We start from the raw sequence: 27,596 nt of genomic DNA, 5'->3' as shown, positions 1-27,596 counted from the left end.
ATGCGGACATTTGTGCTGCCATTTACTGTTGGTGTACCCGTGTCTACCAGTGTTCCTACTTTTCCTCATCCTCAAGTTAGGCCTAGACTTGATGATAAGTTTATAACTATGCATAATCTGTCTAGGGAACAACCTTATGGTATGCCAACTTTGATGATGACAAATTTTCATAATAATGCGTCTGTCGCGTCATTTTTTGGAGATCAAGGCTATTTGATTAGCGTTTGACTCACTTTTTATTTCACGACTTTGAAAAAAAATATATTTAAATTGGGGGGAGGGGGGGGGGGGGGGTCCGGGGGTTGGTTATATTTAGGGAAGGTATTAGCACCCTAAATATTCGTAGTACTCTACGAGAACCTCTTGATTTTATTTAACTTTTTGTGCTATAAACTTGCTTGCTTTTTTTAAAAATGGAATTTTGAAATGATTAAAAAAAAAGAAGACCTAATTATCTACATTTTATTGATTTGGAAGGACGAGTGTCCTCTGCCTACGTACCCGTGAGGGATCAAAACCTCGTAGTTCGGGGTTGAAATTGACGTTTGATTTGTTGTGTGTTTTTTTATTTAATTTTTGAAAAGGTTTTAAAATGAAAAGCCAAGTGGCAAATGAGAATTGGTTTGTATTTTTTATATTGAAAGAAAAATAGACTCAAAGTACGATTAAAGTTGATTTGATATTTGATTAAGAAAGAAAATAAAAAGGACGATCACTTGATTGAAAATCAAGGTTTATTATGAAAATATTTTTGTGATTTTTGATTTTTTGAATGTTTTTGTTGTTTTGGAATAATAAATTAAAATTAAACTAACGGAGCAATAAAATTAAAAGCGCGTGGATTTTTGTAGTGACGTTGGGTCACCACAAAATCCCTAATCTAATTTTTTTGTATTTTTTTATATATATAAAGCGATAAAGAAATAAAAGACACACACACACACACACACTTTTCTTATTTATATTTACATTGGACCTAAATACATTCTAATTGCAGGAAAATAAATGACAATAATTAAAATGCTAAATAGAAATAAAATAAAATGCTAAAAAGAAATAAAATGCAAGAAAATAAAAAAAAAGGGACAACCGAAGGGACAAAAATTACCGAAGGGACAAAATTCCGAAGGGACTTATTCCGAAGGGACAGAAAAAAGAGAGAGAAGAAAAGAATAGCTCGTCAACACAAGCTAAATGAGGGAGAAGAGAGAAAAGTTCTTTGACAACTCAAGAGAACTTGTGGTGTGTGAAATTGTGAAGGATGAGAGCTCTATTTATAGGTTCTAAAGTTGATAAAAAATGGAAAATTGGTTTAATGCACTTTGATGGGGATTTGAATGAGATTGATGGTTTTGGAATGTGATTTGAATGATTTTTCAAATGGGAGAGTTGACATGTAAAAATGGCATGATTGGTGGCACGCTTGAGAAAGAAAAAAATTGGACCTTGACACTATATTTTTTGACAATTTTTGGACTCATTAAAAAAAGTTAATAAAAACCTAAAGAAGTAATTAAACGAAAAAAATAAAAACAAAATGGTAAAATGGAAAATAAAAAAATATAAAAATCAAGACTGAATAAAAATGAAAGATAAAAATAAAAACTAAAAGTTTAAAAAAAATGACTAATAAATTAAAAAAGTGAGAAGAGGTATTGATGATGAAACGCGTTCCTGATGAAAAACGGGAAGAAAGTTTTGACTCTGCACTGATTATGGCATGGCTTGGAGGAAAAATATTTTGGACCCCTGGACACTTAATTTTGGACTCATTGACACTTTGGTTTTTTTTACTTGGACAATAAAATAAAAGTAACTAAAATAAAATATGAAAAATGACTAATTAAAAGCTAAAATAAAAATTGGAAATAAAAACTAAAATTATAAAATTAAATAAAAGATGGAAATTAAAGAGTAAATAACAAATAATAAAAAAAATAAAGAAAACTAAAGTTATAAAAATATAAAGAGCGAAGAGGGCCTGACTCGGAACCAAACATGAGGTATTTTAAGATACCTTTCTGCTGAAATTTCCTTTGGAAAGTCAAAGACTAATTAGGGTCAGACAATGTATGAATGTAGGATGTTAGGTCAAAAATTGGGGTATGACAGATGCCCCTATTTAAGTTTTCTTCGTCCGGAGATTTGAATATGAAATCTTTGAGTTGACGGGACGAAGAGACTTAAATACAAAAGTACACCAATTTTTGACCTAAGATGTTGTGAAATGCTCATGATGCAATTATGAATGCAGGACGGCAAAGATGATTTGACTGGGACGAGAAACAAACAACGAGATACCCAATTTGTTAAAGAAAGAGATCCGACTCCGCTGGGGAATTGCGGTTTCACTGGGGAAGAGTCTGTCTACTACCGTATCGGTTTGGAACAATAGCTTAATGAAACAAAACATTGTTAGCGACATCACTTGAACAGCTAAGCTGGGGATGACACTGGAGAAAATAAAATGTGATTTCAAACTGTTCATTGGTTGGAACTGACCATGACGAAAGGTAAACTCAAGTGGTCCGTTGTTTAGGACTGGCAGCTTGAAACAAGACAAAAGGTAAACTCAAGCGATCCGTTGTTTAGGACTCGCAGCTTGAAACAAGACAAAAGGTAAACTCAAGCGGTCCGTTGTTTAGGACTGACAGCCTGAAACAAGACAAAATGTAGACAAGCGGTCCGTTGTTTTGGACTAGCAGCTTGAAACAAGACAAAAAAAGGTAAACTCAAGCGGTCCGTTGTTTTGGACTGGCGGCTTGAAACAAGATTAAAAGGTAAACTCAAGAGGTCCGTTGTTTAGGGCTAGCAGCTTGAAACAAGGTAAACGTTTGCGAGATTCCACCCGGCTTTTGATAAACATTTGCGAGAATCCACTCAGCATTTGATAAACATTTGCGAGAATCCACTCGGCTTTTGATAAGGTTTGCGAGAATCCACTCGGCTTTTGCGAGAATCCACTCGGCTTGGTAAACATATGAGGGAATCCACTCGGCTTTTGCGAGAATCCACTCGGCTTGGTAACAGGTTTGCGAGAGTCTACTCGGCTTTTGATAAAGGTTTGCGAGAATCCACTCGGCTTTTGATGAAAGGTTTGCGAGAATCAACTCAGCTTGGTGAACATTTGCGAGAATCCACTCGGCTTTTGATAAAAGTTGGCCAGAATCCACTGGGCTTCATAAGAGTTTTGCGAGAATCCATTCAGCTTTTGATAAAAGTTTTGCGAGAATCCACTCGACTTGGTAAACATATGCGAGAATCCACTCGGCTTTTGCAAGGTTGTGCCGGAATCCACCGGGCTTTGTATAAGATTGCCGGAATCCACCGGACTTTGTAATAAGTGACATCTCTAGACCAGACACACTGGGGATGACACTTTTGATGATGAGAAGGTAAATGTCAGATGTTCATGTGTAGAAACATGCGGCATTGACACAATGATAAGTAAAGACCAAACTGAAGAGACACGACCGAAACAAGATTTTGGTGACTAATGCAATCATGTGTGAATGATGTCGTATGTATGTTGTGTATGCATCAGTGTATGAATGTGTGAAAGTATTAACGTATGAATGTATGATTGTATAAATGCATGAATGTATGATTGTATGGACTGGATTGTGACAGGTGACTTGACAAACAAGACAAAACAGGTAAGATGGGAGGCGGACTGACATCGTAGTACAAACACTCGGCAGACTTCCTTGGGGATGATAGTATTGCGAACAAATCGAGCCGCTGACGGGGCAAAACCTGGCACAAGGTAGCAGATGATGCTCCTGGTGATAAAGCCCATTGCCGACCAAAAGTCTGGAAAAAGTCGCCATTTGTAAGACGGTGCAAAGTGTACTTCCATAGGCATGCTTCAATAGTCATTTTTTTTTCTTCTTTTTTTTGAAAATCCCTAACTTTTGCCTGGACTGCCCTTTCGGGTTTTCAGTCCACCGAGAGTATATTCCTTTTTTGTGCCCCTAATTTTTGCTTGGACCGCCCTTTCAGGTTTTCAGTCCACCGGGACGCTCTCTATTGCCTAAGCCGCCTTTTTAGGTTTTCAACTTAGTGAGCTTTGATTGATTTTTTTTTTTTGTATTTTTTTTTTGTATTTATTTATTTTTTGACTGTGACAACACCTTGCTCAAAGCAGGAGTCCTCTCCATAGTGCTTAGCTATGTTTCTTTTCTGGAGTGTAACTATTCTCGAGGCAGATGTACGCTTCACCTACTCACGAGTTCAAAGAGGGTGTGTTTGTTGTTCACACTTTTCATAGATGTAAAAAAATGTTTTGTATTTTGAACAAAATTTTTGCTTCAAGTATGGCCATCAAAAATAGAAGAAATTTTGCAAAAAGAATAAATGAGAGTTCCAAATAAATTGGCACAGGTTCAAATTTGATGAATTGAGTGGTGGCCTGCCAATGGTGTGGCCCCATAGATCTTTGAAAAATTTGGAAAATGGTAAATATAATGGGGAGGTACATTGAACACAATAACCGTTATACTCCCTAACAACTTTGAATTGCCCATGTTCCGAGTCTTTGGTCTGCAGATGCTTCGAATCAGAGGTCTTTTGATAGCTGGATGCCCCAAGTGGATCTTGCCTGACCGGATGCGACCATGAATTTCCCCTGTTCCAAGTCTTGGATTTGTAGATGCTTAAATTGGAGGTTCTTTGATAGCAGGTATGCCCCAAGTGGATTGTGCCTGACTGGATGCAGTTACTTTGTCATGATCCTTAATTTTTGCATAGATCGACCTTTTGGGTTTTCAATCTATCAGGATGATTATTTTTGTTCATGTCTCTAATTTTTACCTGGACCGCCCTTTCGGGTTTTCAGTCCACCGAGACGCTCATTTTTGCCTAAGACGCCTTTTCAGGTTTGCGACTTATCGAGCTTTTATTTTTGACAAAGTATTTCTTGACTGCATCGACATTCATAGGACGTGTGTGTTTGTCACCATCCGTAGTTTCAAGAGTCATTGCACATGGGCCTTCCTAGTTAGGCGTCCATTTTCCCCTGGAGTCTGGTTGGGAAGATATTACTTTTTTGGGCACAAAATCTCTTTCTTGAAATTTACGGGGACGAACCTTCTTGTTTGATGTTTGTTTCAACCTCTTTTGATATAGTTATACAATGCCGTTATGCATTAAATTCAATGAAACTTGGATTTCACCATGACCTCCACGTTGTATACTGAGGGAAGGAAGGGGGTTGCCCCTGTTGAAATGTGTACTGAAGCGCGATACTCATGAAGTGCAGATAGTAACATCTCATGCCATTCTTTGTAAGTGAATGTCACCTTCTTGATATTTTAATTTGCAGCTTTGACGGCTAAGATGCCCCAGTATGCGAGAGATCTTGTCGGAAGAACTCTTCATCTTCCTTTCTTTTAGTTTCGCACACAGGGAACTCAAAGTCGAAAGAGAGTACATGGTTAATGTGTTCAACGGGCTTATAAATGTTTAATCTGCATTCATGTTTGAATTTAGAAAAGTGAATGATTATATGCAGATATTTGGAAATGATTAATCTTTGGGTTCTTTGTATTACCATTTTTCCAGAAAAAGCACAAAATAAAATCAAAGCCGGGATCAAAACGACCTTTTTATTAATGATGACAATACTTAAAGCAAAAATCCCTACACAAGTTCACATTCGCCTCGGGCGGGACGAAAGGATTTTTTTTGAAAAGCAGCAAACAATAAACAAACGCATTATTTGAACAGATGAGTAGTAGAAGGAACATCAAAAGCGACCCAATTGCGGCTATCCAGTCCATGCGTCATAACATTAGATAATATAATCTGGCAGTGGATTAACTTGCACGTCCGAATTCAATCTTGGAAAAGCAAGATATTGGCTTCAATCAGCTTCTGGACTTCAATCTTCAAAGAGAAACAGTGCTCGATGTCATGGCCGGGTGCTTCTTGATGGAAGGCACATGAGAGGTCAGGTTGATACCAAACCGGCAACTCGTTAGGCGCCCGAGGAGGCGCTCTAGTTTGGACAAGGTTCTTCATGAGCAAGATGGGAAGCAGCTCCTCATATGTCATTGGGATTGGGTCAAACTGCATCCTTGGAGCCTGTTGTCGAGGCTGCTGTTGATGTTGGCGTTCGGGCCCTTGCTGGAACCGCGGCTGATCCTGTGAAGATACTAGTGAAACCACCAGGGTACTCAGTCTCTCTAACTCGGCCTGGAGTGTTGTTACCTCTTCACGAATGCTCGTGGATTTCTTGTTCAAACTGATGCGTTCTCTCTCTTTGTTTGCACGAGTGTTGTAGGTGTGAGTTGGCTTTGGACGAGGACAGTCGGACCACTTTTGAAATGGGTTGACCTTTTTATAGGAAAAACAAACGTGTGAGACACAGACTTGAAACTATGAATGAATGATGATGGATTATGCTTATGCAAAAAATGGACACATTTTTTTATTGAAGGACTTTTCAAAGTAATTGTAAACATTATAAGAAACATTGTTTCAATTAATAATTTGAAGTGTTACAAATAGTTTCTTTAAGAGCAAAAGCAAAGTCAAGGAAAGAGACCCCAACAAAAGCTAAGGTCTGGATAAGACTTTTGAAAATGTATTTCTCGGTGTTCCTTTTATAAGGTGCATACCTCTAATGTTTACAAAAACTTATCGAAGTCCTTCGGTATTTAATGAGAAAAAGTTTATGAATGTATGCATGTATGCATGATTATGCAACAAGAACGGTGAAAACATGGTGAGGTTTAAGTCCATAATGTTGGAGTCAAGGGTAATAACGTCTTTTGGTAAGGACTATGGTTTTCAAATGTACCTGTATCACGGGTTCTACCAGGTTCCCAGAGTTATCAACCACTTTCGAACACTATCGGGTTACGAAAATACTTTCGATCTAACAATGTTCGTAAGAAGGTCTCGCTGAGTGTAGTATCGCGTATCAACTAAACCAAGATTACTCATGATTAGCCACCGCACTACGTCCTAAAAGGCCAAAGAGGGGTTTATAGGTAACTAAAGGTCCTCAACTTCGACGGTCACTTGAAAATAACATGCCAAACACGAATACTCATGCCAACATAGTATATTTCCAAGATCCCTTAGTTGAGTGGGGTTATCACATGTGTCACAAACCAAAATTCACTTTTGGCAAGGCACTATGATTATACCACCATCCTATCTTAAATTTCTCTCAAGTCCGGGTGTAGGACTTATCTCACCACTCACGTTTAAAAAAGGAGAAAGAAGAAGGAAGAACACATATATACACGAATTTCCATCTTTTATTTTTTTGTTTTTTTTTATTTTTAATCAAGTTTAAAGCACAAAATTTTAAACAAAGCCAAGTTAGGCTTAACCCTCTTAAGGTATCCCCAGTGAAGTCGCCATTTTCTGTCGCGTCATTTTTGGAGATCAAGGCTATTTGATTAGCGTTTGACTCACTTTTTATTTCACGACTTTGAAAAAAAAATTATTTAAATTGGGGGGGTCCGGGGGTTGGTTATATTTAGGGAAGGTATTAGCACCCTAAATATTCGTAGTACTCTACGAGAACCTCTTGATTATATTTAACTTTTTGTGCTATAAACTTGCTTGCTTTTTTAAAAATGGAATTTTGAAATGATTAAAAAAAAAAGAAGACCTAATTATCTACGTTTTATTGATTTGGAAGGACGAGTGTCCTCTGCCTACGTACCCGTGAGGGATCAAAACCTCGTAGTTCGGGGTTGAAATTGACGTTTGATTTGTTGTGTGTTTTTTTATTTAATTTTTGAAAAGGTTTTAAAATGAAAAGCCAAGTGGCAAATGAGAATTGGTTTGTATTTTTTATATTGAAAGAAAAATAGACTCAAAGTATGATTAAAGTTGATTTGATATTTGATTAAGAAAGAAAATAAAAAGGACGATCACTTGATTGAAAATCAAGGTTTATTATGTAAATATTTTTGTGATTTTTGATTTTTTGAATGTTTTTGTTGTTTTGGAATAATAAATTAAAATTAAACTAACGGAGCAATAAAATTAAAAGCGCGTGGATTTTTGTAGTGACGTTGGGTCACCACAAAATCCCTAATCTAATTTTTTTGTATTTTTTTTATATATATAAAGTGATAAAGAAATAAAAGACACACACACACACACACACACACTTACACACACACACACACACTTTTCTTATTTATATTTACATTGGACTTAAATACATTCTAATTGCAGGAAAATAAATGACAATAATTAAAATGCTAAATAGAAATAAAATAAAATGCTAAAAAGAAATAAAATGCAAGAAAATAAAAGAAAGGGACAACCGAAGGGACAAAAATTACCGAAGGGACAAAATTCCGAAGGGACTTATTTCGAAGGGACAGAAAAAAGAGAGAGAAGAAAAGAATAGCTCGTCAACACAAGCTAAATGAGGGAGAAGAGAGAAAAGTTCTTTGACAACTCAAGAGAACTTTTGGTGTGTGAAATTGTGAAGGATGAGAGCTCTATTTATAGGCTCTAAGGTTGATGAAAAATGGAAAATTGGTTTAATGCACTTTGATGGGGATTTGAATGAGATTGATGGTTTTGGAATGTGATTTGAATGATTTTTCAAATGGGAGAGTTGACATGTAAAAATGGCATGATTGGTGGCACACTTGAGAAAGAAAAAAAATTGGACCTTGACACTATATTTTTTGACAATTTTTGGACTCATTAAAAAAAGTTAATAAAAACCTAAAGAAGTAATTAAACGAAAAAAATAAAAACAAAATGGTAAAATGGAAAATAAAATAATATAAAAATCAAGACTGAATAAAAATGAAAGATAAAAATAAAAACTAAAAGTTTAAAAAAAATGACTAATAAATTAAAAAAGTGTGAAGAGGTATTGATGATGAAACGCGTTCCTGATGAAAAATGGGAAGAAAGTTTTGACTCTGCACTGATTATGGCATGGCTTGGAGGAAAAATATTTTGGACCCTTGGACACTTAACTTTGGACTCATTGACACTTTGGCTTTTTTTACTTGGACAATAAAATAAAAGTGACTAAATTAAAATATGAAAAATGACTAATTAAAAGCTAAAATAAAAATTGGAAATAAAAACTAAAATTATAAAATTAAATAAAAGATGGAAATTAAAGAGTAAATAACAAATAATAAAAAAAATAAAGAAAACTAAAGTTATAAAATTATAAAGAGCGAAGAGGGCCTAACTCGGAACCAAACATGAGGTATTTTAAGATACCTTTCTGCTGAAATTTCCTTTGGAAAGTCAAAGACTATTCAGGGTCAGACAATGTATGAATGTAGGATGTTAGGTCAAAAATTGGGGTATGACAGATGCCCCTATTTAAGTTTTCTTCGTCCGGAGATTTGAAGATGAAATCTTTGAGTTGACGGGACGAAGAGACTTAAATACAAAAGTACACCAATTTTTGACCTAAGATGTTGTGAAATGCTCATGATGCAATTATGAATGCAGGAAGGCAAAGATGATTTGACTGGGACGAGAAACAAACAACGGGATACCCAATTTGTTAAAGAAAGGGATCCGACTCCGCTGGGGAATTGCAGTTTCACTGGGGAAGAGATTGTCTACTACCGTATCGGTTTGGAACAATAGCTTAATGAAAACAAAACATTGTTAGCGACATCACTTGAACAGCTAAGCTGGGGATGACACTGGAGAAAATAAAATGTGATTTCAAACTGTTCATTGGTTGGAACTGACCATGACGAAAGGTAAACTCAAGCGGTCCCTTGTTTAGGACTGGCAGCTTGAAACAAGACAAAAGGTAAACTCAAGCGGTCCGTTGTTTAGGACTAACAGCTTGAAACAAGACAAAAGGTAAACTCAAGCAGTCCGTTGTTTAGGACTGACAGCCTGAAACAAGACAAAATGTAGACAAGCGGTCCGTTGTTTTGGACTAGCAGCTTGAAACAAGACAAAAAAAGGTAAACTCAAGCGGACCGTTGTTTAGGACTGGCAGCTTGAAACAAGACAAAAAGGTAAACTCAAGCGGTCCGTTGTTTTGGACTGGCGGCTTGAAACAAGATTAAAAGGTAAACTCAAGCGGTCCGTTGTTTAGGGCTAGCAGCTTGAAACAAGGTAAACGTTTGCGAGAATCCACCCGACTTTTGATAAACATTTGCGAGAATCCATTCGGCTTTTGATAAACATTTGTGAGAATCCACTCGGCTTTTGCGAGAATCCACTCGGCTTTTGCGAGAATCCACTCGGCTTGGTAAACATATGCGAGAATCCACTCGGCTTTTGCGAGAATCCACTCGGCTTGGTAACAGGTTTGCGAGAGTCTACTCGGCTTTTGACAAAGGTTTGCGAGAATCCACTCGGCTTTTGATGAAAGGTTTGCGAGAATCTACTCGGCTTGGTGAACATTTACGAGAATCCACTCGGCTTTTGATAAAAGTTGGCCAGAATCCACTGGGCTTCATAAGAGTTTTGCGAGAATCCACTCGGCTTTTGATAAAAGTTTTGCGAGAATCCACTCGACTTGGTAAACATATGCGAGAATCCACTCGGCTTTTGCAAGGTTGTGCCGTAATCCACCGGGCTTTGTAAAAGATTGCCGGAATCCACCGGGCTTTGTAATAAGTGACATCTCCAGACCAGACACACTGGGGATGACACTTTTGATGATGAGAAGGTAAATGTCAGATGTTCATGTGTAGAAACATGCGGCATTGACACAATGATAAGTAAAGACCAAACTGAAGAGACACGACCGAAACAAGATTTTGGTGACTAATGCAATCATGTGTGAATGATGCCGTATGTATGTTGTGTATGCATGAGTGTATGAATGTGTGAAAGTATTAACATATGAATGTATGATTGTATGAATGCATGAATGTATGATTGTATGGACTAGATTGTGACAGGTGACTTGACAAACAAGACAAAACAGGTAAGATGGGAGGCGGACTGACATCGTAGTACAAACACTCGGCAGACTTCCTTGGGGATGATAGTATTGCGAACAAATCGAGCCACTGACGGGGCAAAACCTGGCACAAGGTAATGGATGATGCTCCTAGCGATAAAGCCCATTGCCGACCAAAAGTCTGGAAAAAGTCGCCATTTGTAAGAAGGTGCAAAGTGTACTTCCATAGGCATGCTTCAACAGTCATGTTTTTTTTTCTTTTTTTTGAAAATCCCTAGCTTTTGCCTGGACCGCCCTTTCGGGTTTTCAGTCCACCGAGAGTATATTCCTTTTTTGTGCCCCTAATTTTTGCCTGAACCGCCCTTTCAGGTTTTCAGTCCACCGGGACGCTCTCTATTGCCTAAGCCGCCTTTTTAGGTTTTCAATTTAGCGAGCTTTGATTGATTTTTTTTTTTTTGTATTTATTTATTTTTTGACTGTGACAACACCTTGCTCAAAGCAGGAGTCCTCTCCATAGTGCTTAGCTATGTTTCTCTTCCGGAGTGTAACTGTTCTCGAGGCGGATGTACGCTTCACCTACTCACGAGTTCAAAGAGGGTGTGTTTGTTGTTCACACTTTTCAAAGATGTAAAAAAATGTTTTGTATTTTGAACAAAATTTTTGCTTCAAGTATGGCCATCAAAAATAGAAGAAATTTTGCAAAAAGAATAAATGAGAGTTCCAAATAAATGGGCACATGTTCAAATTTGATGAATTGAGTGGTGGCCTCCCAATGGTGTGGCCCCATAGATCTTTGAAAAATTTGGAAAATGGTAAATATAATGGGGAGGTACATTGAACACAATAACCGTTATACTCCCTAACAACTTTGAATTGCCCATGTTCCGAGTCTTTGGTCTGCAGATGCTTCAAATCAGAGGTCTTTTGATAGCTGGATGCCCCAAGTGGATCTTTCCTGACCGGATGCGACCATGAATTGCCCCTGTTCCAAGTCTTGGATTTGTAGATGCTTAAATTGGAGGTTCTTTGATAGCAGACATGCCCCAAGTGGATTGTGCCTGACTGGATGCAGTTACTTTGTCATGATCCTTAATTTTTGCATAGATCGACCTTTTGGGTTTTCAATCTATCAGGTTGATCATTTTTGTTCATGTCTCTAATTTTTACCTGGACCGCCCTTTCGGGTTTTCAGTCCACCGAGACGCTCATTTTTGCCTAAGACGCCTTTTCAGGTTTGCGACTTATCGAGCTTTTATTTTTGACAAATTATTTCTTGACTGCATCTACATTCATAGGACGTGTGTGTTTGTCGCCATCCGTAGTTTCAAGAGTCATTGCACATGGGCCTTCCTAGTTAGGCGTCCATTTTCCCATGGAGTCTGGTTGGGAAGATATTACTTTTTTGGGCACAAAATCTCTTTCTTGAAATTTACGGGGACGAACTTTCTTGTTTGATGTTTGTTTCAACCTCTTTTGATATAGTTATACAATGCCGTTATGCATTAAATTCAATGAAACTTGGATTTCACCATGACCTCCACGTTGTATACTGAGGGAAGGAAGGGGGTTGCCCCTGTTGAAATGTGTACTGAAGCGCGATACTCATGAAGTGCAGATAGTAACATATCATGCCAGTCTTTGTAAGTGAATGTCACCTTCTTGATATTTTAATTTGCAGCTTTGACGGCTAAGATGCCCCAGTATGCGAGAGATCTTGTCGGAAGAACTCTTCATCTTCCTTTCTTTTAGTTTCGCACACAGGGAACTCAAAGTTGAAAGAGAGTACAAGGTTAATGTGTTCAACAGGCTTATCAATGTTTAATCTGCATTCATGTTTGAATTTAGAAAAGTGAATGATTATATGCAGATATTTGGAAATGATTAATCTTTGGGTTCTTTGTATTACCATTTTTCGAGAAAAAGCACAAAATAAAATCAAAGCCGGGATCAAAACGACCTTTTTATTAATGATGACAATACTTAAAGCAAAAATCCCTACACAAGTTCACATTCGTCTCGGGCGGGACGAAAGGATTTTTTTTGAAAAGCAGCAAACAATAAGCAAACGCATTATTTGAAGAGATGAGTAGTAGAAGGAACATCAAAAGCGACCCAATTGCGGCTATCCAGTCCATGCGTCATAACATTAGATAATATAATCTGGTAGTGGATTAACTTGCACGTCCGAATTCAATCTTGGAAAAGCAAGATATTGGCTTCAATCAGCTTCTAGACTTCAATCTTCAAAGAGAAACAGTGCTCGATGTCATGGCCGGGTGCTTTTTGATGGAAGGCACATGAGAGGTCAGGTTGATACCAAACCGGCAACTCGTTAGGCGCTCGAGGAGGTGCTCTAGTTTGGACAAGGTTCTTCATGAGCAAGATGGGAAGCAGCTCCTCATATATCATTGGGATTGGGTCAAACTGCATCCTTGGAGCCTGTTGTCGAGGCTTCTGTTGATGTTGGCGTTCGGGCCCTTGCTGGAACCGCGGCTGATCCTATGAAGATACTAGTGAAACCACCAGGGTACTCAGTCTCTCTAACTCGGCCTGGAGTGTTGTTACCTCTTCACGAATGCTCGTGGATTTCTTGTTCAAACAGATGCGTTCTCTCTCTTTGTTTGCACGAGTGTTGTAGGTGTGAGTTGGCTTTGGACGAGGACAGTTGGACCACTTTTGAAATGGGTTGACCTTTTTATAGGAAAAACAAACGTGTGAGACACAGACTTGAAACTATGAATGAATGATGATGGATTATGCTTATGCAAAAAATGGACACATTTTTTTATTGAAGGACTTTTCAAAGTAATTTTAAACATTATAAGAAACATTGTTTCAATTAATAATTTGAAGTGTTACAAACAGTTTCTTTAAGAGCAAAAGCAAAGTCAAGGAAAGAGACCCCAACAAAAGCTAAGGTCTGGATAAGACTTTTGAAAATGTATTTCTCGGTGTTCCTTTTATAAGGTGCATACCTCTAATGTTTATGAAAACTTATCGAAGTCCTTCAGTATTTAATGAGAAAAAGTTTATGAATGTATGCATGTATGCATGATTATGCAACAAGAACGGTGAAAACATGGTGAGGTTTAAGTCCATAATGTTGGAGTCAAGGGTAATAACGTCTTTTGGTAAGGACTATGGTTTTCAAATGTACCTGTATCACGGGTTCTACCAGGTTCCCAGAGTTATCAACCACTTCCGAACACTATCGGGTTACGAAAATACTTTCGATCCAACAATGTTCGTAAGAAGGTCTCGTCTGAGTGTAGTATCGCGTATCAACTAAACCAAGATTACTCATGATTAGCCACCGCACTACGTCCTAAAAGGCCAAAGAGGGGTTTATAGGTAACTAAAGGTCCTCAACTTCGACGGTCACTTGAAAATAACATGCCAAACACGAATACTCATGCCAACATAGTATATTTCCAAGATCCCTTAGTTGAGTGGGGTTATCACATGTGTCACAAACCAAAATTCACTCTTGGCATGACACTATGATTATACCACCATCCTATCTTAAATTTCTCTCAAGTCCGGGTGTAGGACTTATCTCACCACTCACGTTTAAGAAAGGAGAAAGAAGAAGGAAGAACACATATATACACGAATTTCCATCTTTTATTTTTTTGTTTTTTTTATTTTTAATCAACTTTAAAGCACAAAATTTTAAACAAAGCCAAGTTAGGCTTAACCCTCTTAAGGTATCTGTAACGCCCCATTGGGGGCTTATGCCCTGGAATGTTTATCATTCACTTGTTGGGGGCTTATGCCCTGGAATGCTTTAACCATCCAAATTGTTGGGGGCTTATGCCCTGGAATGCTTAGCATTCAACGCGCGTAGATTGGTACCACCTGCATGATGCATTAGTTGTTGTTGTCGTAGCATTGTTGGGTTGTTGTTGTCGTTGTAGCATTGTCGAGTTGTTGTCGTTGTCGAATTGTCGAGTTGTCGGTGTCGTTGTGGATAATGTTGTTGTTGTTATTGCTGTTGTACCTTGTTGCTGAAAATAATTATGTTGTTGCTTATGCATTTATTTATATACATTATTAATGATGCATGTTGTGATATGCTTTGTTGTTTTCATTAATTTGATGAATTATATATTATTATTATTGGATAAGTTTCTCACCCCTTCTGCTTGAAAATGTTGCCCTTCGTATGGGTAACTTGCAGGTAATGATGGCTTGTAGGTTTGGTCGGCTCAAGTGTCTAGGACTCTGATACATATTAGGATGGGGATTCGTCGCGACTGTTTTCGTTTTCTTCATTTCTTTTATGTATCATATTTTTGGTAAAAGAGTTAATAATGGAGTTTATCGTTGTCGAAAATAGTGTTGAATATGTTGAGGCCTTTGTGCCAAGATTTTCATTGACGTTGGATTTGGTTGAAATTGTATTTTCCAAAGAATTATTCCGCTGTATGTTTTGGAGATATTTTAAATATTGGTTTAAATAAATAGCTATTTTCTATTTATGAAATTTTGATTAGCAGTGTGACACTCCGTTGTTGGTCTACTCTGATTAAATTAATTATTATTACGTTGTTGGGAGAACGGGGTGTTACAATTGGTATCAGAGCAGGTCGGTCCGTCCGGCCAATTAGTAGAGTCGTGTCGAGCCATGTAGAGTTGTTTGACAATTTATATTGTCTTAGTTGTGCTGATTTTTTGTTGTTATGTAGAGTAGAGACCTGGAGGCTGCGAACATTATCTGTTACAAGAGAAATAGAATGGCCGGAAGAAATGATGCTGTGGTGGCTGCTGCGTTGGAAGTTGTAGCCCAAGCTATAGGACAACAACAAAATGTTGGTGCTGGTGTTAATGCTGACGTAAGAATGTTGGAGGCCTTTCTGAGGAATCATCCTCCTACTTTCAAAGGAAGGTACGACCCTGATGAAGCACAGACATGGCTCAAGGAAGTTGAAAGAGTTTTCAGGGTTATGCAATGTACTGATGACCAGAAGGTGCGTTTTGGTACGCACATGCTAGCTGAGGAAGCTGATGACTGGTGGGTGAGTCTCTTTCCTGAATTAGAGCAAGGTGATGCAGTTGTGACTTGGGCTGTGTTTAGGAGGGAGTTCCTAAACAGATATTTCCCTGAGGATGTTCGCGGAAGGAAAGAGATTGAGTTCCTTGAGCTGAAGCAAGGAAATATGTCGGTGACAGAGTATGCAGCCAAGTTTGTGGAGCTGGCTCAGTTCTATCCACACTATACTAGAGATAATGCTGAGTTTTCCAAGTGTATCAAGTTTGAGAATGGTTTGCGTGCTGATATTAAGCGAGCCATTGGTTACCAGCAGATCCGTGACTTTTCTGCTTTGGTGAGCAGATGCAGAATCTATGAAGATGATACCAAAGCTCACTACAAGGTGATGAGCGACCGTAGGGGTAAGAGACAGCAGAGTCGTCCGAAACCTTACAGTGCCCCTGCTGACAAGGGCAAACAGAGGATGCCTGAGGAAAGGAGACCCAAAGGGAGAAATGTTCAGGCTGAGATAGTTTGTTACAAGTGTGGTGAGAAAGGCCACAAGAGTAATGCATGTACTCAACAGGATGAGAACAGGTGTTACCGTTGTGGCAAGAAAGGGCATACGATGGCTGAGTGCAAGCGTGGTGACATGGTTTGCTTCAATTGTGATGAAGAGGGTCATCTTAGTTCTCAGTGTAAGAATCCTAAGAAGGCTCAGACTAGTGGAAAGGTGTTTGCATTGGCCGGTACACAAACGGCTAATGAAGATCGACTTATCAGAGGTACTTGTTTCTTTAATGGTACTCCTTTAATTGCTATTATTGATACTGGTGCTACACATTGTTTCATTGCTGTTGATTGTGCAAATAAGTTGGGTTTAGTTATGTCAAGTATGCCTGTGGAAATGGTTGTTGAAACTCCAGCTAAGGGTTCAGTAACCACTTCGTTTGTTTGTCAGAGTTGTCCTATATCTATGTATGGTAGGGATTTTGAAGTTGATCTTGTATGTTTGCCGCGGGTATGGATGTGATTCTTGGTATGAACTGGTTGGAATACAACCATGTGCATATTAATTGTTTTAGGAAGACGGTGTACTTTTCTTCTGCTAAAGAAGAGAGTGGAGCAGAATTTTTATCTACCAAGCAGCTGAAGCAGTTAGAGCATGATGGAAACTTGATGTTTTCCTTGATGGCGTATTTGTCTGTAGAGAATCAGTCGATAATTGATAGATTTCCCGTTGTGAATGAATTTCCTGAAGTTTTTCCTGATGAGATTCCAGATGTGCCACCGGAGAGGGAGGTTGAATTTTCGATTGAACTAGTGCCGGGTACGAAGCCGGTGTCGATGGCTCCTTACCGTATGTCAGCTTCGGAGTTGGTAGAGTTGAAGAAACAATTAGAAGACTTGCTTGATAAGAAGTTTATAAGGCCAAGTGTGTCACCTTGGGGAGCGCCTGTGTTGCTAGTTAAGAAGAAGGATGGTAGCATGAGATTGTGCATAGATTACCGTCAGCTGAATAAAGTGACGATAAAGAATAGGTATCCACTTCCGAGAATTGATGACTTGATGGATCAATTAGTGGGTGCACGTGTGTTTAGTAAAATCGATTTGAGGTCAGGTTACCATCAGATTAAGGTGAAGGATGAAGATATGCAGAAGACGGCCTTTAGGACACGGTATGGACACTGTGAATATAAAGTGATGCCTTTTGGTGTTACTAATGCGCCTGGTGTGTTCATGGAGTATATGAACAGAATTTTTCATGCTTTTCTAGATAAATTTGTTGTTGTGTTTATTGATGATATTTTGATTTATTCTAAGACTGAAGAAGAGCATGCAGAACATTTGAAGATTGTTTTACAGGTGCTGAAAGAAAAGAAGTTGTATGCAAAGTTGTCAAAGTGCGAGTTCTGGTTAAGTGAAGTAAGTTTCCTTGGCCATATTATTTCTGGTAGTGGTATTGCAGTTGACCCGTCGAAGGTTGAAGCGGTATCACAGTGGGAGACTCCTAAGTCAGTTACGGAGATTAGAAGTTTTCTTGGTTTGGCTGGTTATTACAGAAGATTTATCGAAGGATTTTCGAAGTTAGCACTTCCATTGACTCAGTTGACCTGTAAAGGTAAAGCTTTTGTGTGGGATGCTCAGTGCGAGAATAATTTCAATGAGTTGAAGCGGAGATTGACAACGGCTCCGATTTTGATTTTACCAGAGCCAGATAAACCTTTTGTTGTATATTGTGATGCGTCCAAGTTGGGCTTAGGTGGTGTGCTTATGCAAGATGGCAAGGTAGTGGCTTATGCTTCGAGACAATTGAGAATACATGAGAAGAACTACCCTACACATGATTTAGAGTTGGCTGCTGTGGTTTTTGTGTTGAAAATTTGGAGACACTATTTGTACGGTTCCAGATTTGAAGTGTTTAGTGATCATAAAAGTCTGAAATATTTATTTGATCAAAAGGAGTTAAATATGAGGCAGAGGAGGTGGCTAGAGTTGTTGAAAGATTATGATTTTGGCTTGAATTACCATCCGGGTAAAGCTAATGTGGTTGCAGATGCCTTGAGTAGGAAAACGTTGCACATGTCGGCTATGATGGTGAAAGAATTTGAATTGCTGGAACAGTTTAGAGACTTAAGTCTTGTTTGTGAATTGGCACCTCAGACTGTGCAGTTGGGTATGTTAAAAATTAATAATGAGTTCTTGAAGAGTATCAAAGAAGCCCAGGAGGTTGATGTGAAATTTGTAGACTTAATGGTTGCCAGTAATCAGACTGCATATGGTGATTTTCAGGTTGATGATCAAGGAGTGTTGAGATTCCGAGGCAGGATTTGTATCCCTGATAATAATGAATTGAAAAAGTTGATTTTAGAAGAAAGTCACAGAAGTAGCTTGAGTATCCATCCGGGAGCTACAAAGATGTATCATGACTTGAAGAAACTGTTTTGGTGGTCTGGATTGAAGCGTGATGTCGCGCAATTTGTTTATGCTTGTTTAACTTGTCAGAAATTGAAAGTTGAACATCAGAAGCCTGCTGGTTTGTTGACACCATTAGATGTACCGGAATGGAAATGGGATAGCATCTCCATGGATTTTGTGACGAGTTTGCCAAACACTCAAAGAGGGCATGATGCCATTTGGGTCGTTGTCAATAGATTGACGAAGTCGGCACATTTTATTCCGATTAATATCACTTATTCAGTAGTTCAGTTGGCGGAGATTTATATTCATAATATTGTAAAGTTGCATGGTGTCCCGTCGAGTATTGTGTCAGATAGAGATCCGAGGTTCACTTCGAGATTTTGGAAAAGCTTGCAAGAAGCTTTGGGCTCTCAGTTGAAGTTGAGTTCGGCTTATCATTCGCAAACAGATGGTCAGCCAGAAAGAAAGATTCAATCATTAGAAGACTTGTTGAGGGTGTGTGTACTTGAGCAAGGTGGAGCTTGGGACAGTCACCTACCATTGATAGAGTTCACGTCCAACAATAGTTACCATTCAAGTATTGGTATGGCACCTTTCGAAGCTTTATATGGTCGAAGGTGTAGGACTCCTTTATGTTGGTTTGAGTCGGGTGAAAGTATTGTGTTGGGACCTGAAATAGTTCAGCAGACTACGGAGAAGGTCAAGATGATAAGAGAGCATATGAAAGCATCGCAGAGTCGACAGAAGAGCTATCATGACAAGCGTAGGAAGGACCTTGAGTTTCAAGAGGGTGACCATGTGTTCTTGAGAGTCACTCCTATGACCGGTGTGGGTCGTGCATTGAAGTCCAAGAAGTTGACTCCGAAGTTTATTGGTCCTTATCAAATATCTGAGAGAATTGGCACGGTGGCTTATAGAGTTGGTTTGCCACCACATCTTTCGAACTTGCATGATGTGTTTCATGTGTCGCAACTTCGGAAGTATGTAGCGGATCCTTCACATGTCATTCCTAGAGATGATGTGCAAGTTAGAGAAAACCTTACGATAGAAACTTTACCTTTGAGGATTGATGATCGCAAGGTGAAGACGTTGAGAGGTAAGGAGATACCTCTAGTGAGAGTTGTTTGGGGAGGAGCAGCTGGTGAAAGTCTTACTTGGGAGTTGGAGAGTAAGATGCAGGAGTCATATCCTGAGTTGTTTGCTTGAGGTAATATTTCGAGGACGAAATTCTATAAGTTGGGGAGAGTTGTAACGCCCCATTTTTATTCTAATATTTTAGTAGATGTGTGAGTTTTTTTATATGATTTTATTTGTTATATAGATGATTTTATGTGAAATATGTGTTTTGGGTGATTTTATGTGATATATGATGTGATGCTATTTTATTATATGATTTAGAGAATTGTATATTATTTAAATGAATATGGCTTTATTATTTGTGGAAATATTAGGAGAAATAAAAATAGGAGTAAAATATTAATATTTTGGTTAATGGGAGTTAATTAGTAATTATGTGAGTTTAAGGGAGTTAAGAAAAATAAATGAGAGGTTATGTTTATTGGGAAATAGAATAGAGAGAAGTCAGAAACATTTTTCACGTACAAAAGAAAACATAAGTTTTTGGGAGAAGAGGAGAAAACCTAGAAGAGGCAAAGAGAAGAGGAGGATCAATTCTGTAAGCTTTTGATTCATCTAAACTAAGGTAAGGGTGAGATTCCTTTCACTAATAATATGTATAATTCTGATTTTTGATGATTGTGGTGTTTTGGTATTAGGGTTAGAAAGTTTTAGGTTAATAGCTATAATATGATAAATTGTGTTGTTGATGCATGTTCTATGTTATTTGATTGTTATATTGCCCAATTGAACCTGAAAACTTCTGTTGAAACGCATTTTGGGTAACCAGGGATTGAAAATTGGGAATTTCGATTGAAACGTCGGTGTCTGAATGTTCTACAGACAAGTGATTATGTGAGGCTTGGGAAATCGATTTTTTTTGAGTGGTGGAAACTTGAATTTTTCTGTAGATTATGATAGAGGGAAATGTCAGGAGCGTGTAGGCGAAAACGGCACAAAAATCCGCTTAACGGTTTGAATTTTATGCGCGAAATGGTGAAAACGGAAAGAACGAAGGAAAAAGCTGTGCTGTCAATCGAGCACGGCCGTGCCGTGCATGGCACGGGCCGTGCCAACGTTCTGTTTCTTCATGCTGATAGAACTTCGGTTTCTGCGTTTCTTGTGCTTTTTCACCCATTTCTGTTTTGAATTGGCTTTTGATGTAAACATGAAAGTTGTAGATAATTAAGTTAGCTTTATAATGGCCTTGGTTTGGAGTGGAAAAGATTTGTAGATTTTGAGTTATGATAAAAATAGTCCAGGAGGGTCTTCAGAAAACCTTAAGAAAACTTAGCATAACTAATCCAAAGTTAGTCCAAAAACTTATGGTTGGTTTCCCAACTTCAAACTTAAGTGTTAGGGATTTAGTTGAGGTGTTTTATGGATATTTGACTTATGTTCTATTGACCAAAACTTAATTGCTTATGGGGGGATGTTTTAGACTTTGAGATTAATGTAATTGATTTATATATATGCTATGTTGTTGATTTCCGTTGTTGATGTCGTTGTAATCATCTGATGTCGAAGTTGGGGAGTGTGTCATAATTGTTTAGGCACATATGTTGTTGTTGTAGTCGCTGTTGAAGTTGTATGTTGATATACACAAGTTGAGTCCATTGCATACTCACATCTGTTGGGGGCTTATGCCCTGGAATGTTCATCGTTCAACCCGTTGGGGGCTTATGCCCTGGAATGTTTATCATTCACTTGTTGGGGGCTTATGCCCTAGGATGCTTTAACCATCCAAATTGTTGGGGGCTTATGCCCTGGAATGCTTAGCATTCAACGCGCGTAGATTGGTACCACCTGCATGATGCATTAGTTGTTGTTGTCGTAGCATTGTTGGGTTGTTGTTGTCGTTGTAGCTTTTGTCGAGTTGTTGTCGTTGTCGAATTGTCGAGTTGTCGGTGTCGTTGTGGATAATGTTGTTGTTGTTGTTGCTGTTGTACCTTGTTGCTGAAAATAATTATGTTGTTGCTTATGTATTTATTTATATACATTATTAATGATGCCTGTTGTGATATGCTTTGTTGTTTTCATTAATTTGATGAATTATATATTATTATTATTGGATAAGTTTCTCACCCCTTCTGCTTGAAAATGTTGCCCTTCGTATGGGTAACTTGCAGGTAATGATGGCTTGTAGGTTTGGTCGGCTCAAGTGTCTAGGGCTCTGATACATATTAGGATGGGGATTCGTCGCGACTGTTTTCGTTTTCTTCATTTCTTTTATGTATCATATTTTTGGTAAAAGACTTAATAATGGAGTTTATCGTTGTCGAAAATAGTGTTGAATATGTTGAGGCCTTTGTGCCAAGATTTTCATTGACGTTGGATTTGGTTGAAATTGTATTTTCTAAAGAATTATTCCGCTGCATGTTTTGGAGACATTTTAAATATTGGTTTAAATAAATAGCTATTTTCTATTTATGAAATTTTGATTAGCAGTGTGACACTCCGTTGTTGGTCTACTCTGATTAAATTAATTATTATTACGTTGTTGGGAGAACGGGGTGTTACAGTATCCCCATTGAAGTCGCCATTTTCTGTCGCGTCATTTTTTGGAGATCAAGGCTATTTGATTAGCGTTTGACTCACTTTTTATTTCACGACTTTGAAAAAAAAAATTATTTAAATTGGGGGGGTCCGGGGGCTGGTTATATTTAGGCAAGGTATTAGCACCCTAAATATTCGTAGTACTCTACGAGAACCTCTTGATTATATTTAACTTTTTGTGCTATAAACTTGCTTGCTTTTTTAAAAATGGAATTTTGAAATGATTAAAAAAAAAGAAGACCTAATTATCTACGTTTTATTGATTTGGAAGGACGAGTGTCCTCTGCCTACGTACCCGTGAGGGATCAAAACCTCGTAGTTCGGGGTTGAAATTGACGTTTGATTTGTTGTGTGTTTTTTTTATTTAATTTTTGAAAAGGTTTTAAAATGAAAAGCCATGTGGCAAATGAGAATTGGTTTGTATTTTTTATATTGAAAGAAAAATAGACTCAAAGTATGATTAAAGTTGATTTGATATTTGATTAAGAAAGAAAATAAAAAGGACGATCACTTGATTGAAAATCAAGGTTTATTATGTAAATATTTTTGTGATTTTTGATTTTTTGAATGTTTTTGTTGTTTTGGAATAGTAAATGAAAATTAAACTAACGGAGTAATAAAATTAAAAGCGCGTGGATTTTTGTAGTGACGTTGGGTCGCCACAAAATCCCTAATCTTATTTTTTTTTATTTTTTTTATATATATAAAGTGATAAAGAAATAAAAGACACACACACACACACAGTTTTCTTATTTATATTTACATTGGATCTAAATACATTCTAATTGCAGGAAAATAAATGACAATAATTAAAATGCTAAATAGAAATAAAATAAAATGCTAAAAAGAAATAAAATGCAAGAAAATAAAAGAAAGGGACAACTGAAGGGACAAAAATTACCGAAGGGACAAAATTCCGAAGGGACTTATTCCGAAGGGACAGAAAAAAGAGAGAGAAGAAAAGAATAGCTCGTCAACACAAGCTAAATGAGGGAGAAGAGAGAAAAGTTCCTTGACAACTCAAGAGAACTTCTGGTGTGTGAAATTGTGAAGGATGAGAGCTCTATTTATAGGTTCTAAGGTTGATGAAAAATGGAAAATTGGTTTAATGCACTTTGATGGGGATTTGAATGAGATTGATGGTTTTGGAATGTGATTTGAATGATTTTTCAAATGGGAGAGTTGACATGTAAAAATGGCATGATTGGTGGCACACTTGAGAAAGAAAAAAAATTGGACCTTGACACTATATTTTTTGACAATTTTTGGACTCATTAAAAAAGTTAATAAAAACCTAAAGAAGTAATTAAACAAAAAAAATAAAAACAAAATGGTAAAATGGAAAATAAAAAAATATAAAAATCAAGACTGAATAAAAATGAAAGATAAAAATAAAAACTAAAAGTTAAAAAAAAAAGACTAATAAATTAAAAAAGTGAGAAGAGGTATTGATGATGAAACGCGTTCCTGATGAAAAATGGGAAGAAAGTTTTGACTCTGCACTGATTATGGCATGACTTGGAGGAAAAATATTTTGGACCCCTGGACACTTAATTTTGGACTCATTGACACTTTGGTTTTTTTTACTTGGACAATAAAATAAAAGTTATTAAAATAAAATATGAAAAATGACTAATTAAAAGCTAAAATAAAAATTGGAAATAAAAACTAAAATTATAAAATTAAATAAAAGATGGAAATTAAAGAGTAAATAACAAATAATACAAAAATAAAGAAAACTAAAGTTATAAAAATATAAAGAGCGAAGAGGGCCTGACTCGGAACCAAACATGAGGTATTTTAAGATACCTTTCTGCTGAAATTTCCTTTGAAAAGTCAAAGACTATTCAGGGTCAGACAATGTATGAATGTAGGATGTTAGGTCAAAAATTGGGGTATGACAGCGTCTGCATTCACAGACCATGTAAACCCATTCACACCATTTAATACACATAGTCCTTCAAGTTCTAGTATTTTTGGCAGAAATGCTCAGCCAACCTTTACTACAGAATCCATGATGTTATTTAGGCAACAAATGGCCGAGAGCAACTATGTGTTTACCGGTGTTTTTGGTAAACAATACAGGATGGTTTTGATTATTACAAGCAAGATCAAACCATAAATCCTAGAACATATTGAGCATTTGTTTTCAAAAAAAAAAAAAAAGAGTTCACGTTCATCAAGTTCATAGGAAGCTTAATGAGCAGGACGAGACCGTATGGCGTCTTTCGACATAAACAGGTTTTAAGGTGAAAATAAACGCAGTAAATGCAAGATAAAAGTGCTAAAAGTTGAAATTACAGAAACTTAAAGGTAAGATAAGTTGCATTGCATTAAAAATAAAGGTTGTCCGACAAATCCTTTACATACATTCTGTATAACTCCTTTCTCTCGCGCCGGTACTTCGAGTATTATAGAATTTCTGTAAGTGATTTGCGACCCATTTTCCTTATGGAAAACTACTATTTATACATAGTATAATAACTGGAAAAAGCCTAACTCCACGATCAACATTTCTTCCATGTAGACAACCGCTTGTCTCCCACGTTTACATTGAGGAAACCACTTCTCTTTGAATTTCGAAATTTTCCCACCTTGCCAATACTTGCTCGGCTTCGACGAACTTGCGTTCTCTGCTTGCATCTTGTCGAACTCCAAAGCTTTTAGACCCTTTCACGTCAAGTCCAAATCTCGTCGAAATCCTCAAGTTGAAGAGAAAGACTTCAATTCCTGCAAAGATAAAAGTCAACTAATATTGACTGCATTAAATGAGTCTGGTAAAATTACCAGCCAACACCATGTAATGGTTAATTTGTTAACACAAAAAATTGGTACAGTGTTTAATCCTTTGATTTAAAGCACAAACCAAAGTTATCAATCATTAGCCACTCAAATGGGGAGAATAGAAAATTTCTTCGCCCCTCCACAACCTGTTTTTCAACAGATTCCTCAATTTCAAAATATCCCATAAATCCAAAATCCTCAACCTTTGCATGTTGCGAACTTGTGGTTTAGAGACAACAACATGTGCCTCAAACATCATAACATCATAGCCAATTTGGTTGAAACCATAATGGCTCGGAATGGCTTAAACATAGGTTTCAATAGGCCAAACTTTGTCTCTCCTTTGTCAGAATACGTTTTACAAAATAAACATCCTAGGGGTTGGAAAATTCCTAAGTTCACAAAGTTTGAAGGTGATACTAGTGAATCTACTGTTGAACATATTGCTCGTTATTCGACTGAGGCATGAGATATAACAAATAACAAGAATTTGAGATTAAAGTCTTTTCCAAATTCTTTAACAAAAAATGCCTTTACTTGGTTCACTACAGTTACACCACATTCAATTCCACATTTGACTCAATTAGAAAGGTTATTCCATGAATAGTTCTACATGGGCCAGTCTAAGATAAGTCTGAAGGAATTGGCGAGTTTTAGGAGAAGAACAATTGAATCTATTGATGATTATTTGAATAGATTTAGATTGCTAAAGGCTAGATGTTTTATTCAAGGGCCTGAGCATGAGTTAGTCGAAATGGCTGTTGGTGGCTTAGATTATTCCGTTAGGAAAAAATTAGATACTCAACACTTGAGAGATATGGCTCAGTTAGCCGATAGAGTTCGACAAGTCGAAAGACTGAGGACTGAAAAAGCTAGAACTCATAAATATAAAAGAGAAAAGGTTGCTTACATAGAAACATATGATAGCGACCAGGAATTCAACATAGCCTTTGAGGATGTCGAAAATTGCGAGGTTAATGTTGTTGAACTAAAACCTGGGCCTTCTTATACATGGAAGTTGTTGAAGCCATCAGATGGGAAGAATACTGTCGAAGCAAAAATTGATAGATATATTCATAAAACTTATACGTTTGATGTAACCAAATGTGTCGGGATTCTTGATCTCTTAGTTTCTGGTGATGATGTGGTAGTGCCTAATGGTTTAAAAATCCCACCACTAGTGCAACGTAAATAGCGAGGGTTTTGTAAATATCATAATTTCTTGGGACATAAAACCTGACATTGTCTACTTTTTAGGAATTTGGTTCAGAAAGCTCTGAATGAAGGCAGACTAAAATTCGGAGACAAAGCAAAGCCTCAAACACAAGTGGATGTTGATGCGATGTACACTGAAGTTGCAGATTGCATTGTAGTAGAAGCCATCAATGATGCTGTCGAAAAGATGTACGTTGATGAAAAAGTTGATGTTGCTGAATGTCAGATGGTGGAAGTTTCTGGAGGCCCCAAAAGTGATGATGAAGTCATTTCGGAGTCTTAGTTTGATGAGAAGGCGAAAGTGGCTTATCCTATAGCTGAAGAGGAACTGATTGATTTCCTCAACCGTTTTAGATTAAAGAACTCCGAGGTTATGTTATGCGGTTCTGTGTTTGACAAAGAGGCTACTAAAAGCCTTGAAGGTTTCATTTTGAAATCAAAGAAAAGAGGAAAATGGTCTGCTGATCATAGACCAAAGTTTTCTTTTACCAAAAGTTATATTCCTTTCATCAATAACTCTTCGACCACTAATTATGTTAATAAAAATGGTCAAGGAAAAATGTCTGTGCCTCATGCTAAGGCTCCTGTTCAAAAGTGTCAACTGGGTGGAATGTTGAAGATAATTGTCATGTCTGAGCAAGATGCTTGGAACGAGATTACGACTTACTTGGCTGAAAATAAAATCAAGAAGGCCTTAGAGGCTGAGTTACAAAAAAATTTGGTCATAAGAACCATTGAAAAAGATGTTGTCGAAGCAGTTGGTGAAGAACCTAAGGAATTAATGGTTAAAGGCCAAAAACTCGATTGTATCTTGCTGATTAACCTTTAGGTTTTTGAGAAATATCCTTCTCTTGAAACCTAAAAGATCCAGGCTTAGGATCCTTTGGAGGGGATTGATTTGGAGGATGGATCGATTAAAAGGCCAACTTACATAAGTTCTAAAATTGTTCTAGAATGTAAGGTTCAAATAATTGCACTTCTAAAGAAGTACAAAGATTGTTTTGCTTGGTGTAACGCCCACTTTTTAATATCTATTAATTAATTGATTTATTGCATTTTAGTAGAATATTGTATGATTTATATGTGTGATTTATATAATCTATGAATTTAAGTGATTTACATGATTTATAGATGAAGTATATGATTTTA

The 27,596-nt window shown here is 37.3% G+C and overlaps 1 pseudogene; it reads left to right on the top strand.

Annotated features, from left to right (window-relative positions):
• LOC146937781 (uncharacterized) lies at positions 1–26,730 on the top strand (annotated as a pseudogene).
• The last annotated feature ends 866 nt before the right edge of the window (positions 26,731–27,596 follow it).

The sequence above is a fragment of the Medicago sativa genome, chromosome 3, assembly GCF_051527215.1.
Source record: "Medicago sativa cultivar Bolivia chromosome 3, Bolivia_mono, whole genome shotgun sequence".
NCBI lineage: Eukaryota > Viridiplantae > Streptophyta > Magnoliopsida > Fabales > Fabaceae > Medicago > Medicago sativa.
This window is presented reverse-complemented; position numbering and strand designations above follow the sequence as displayed.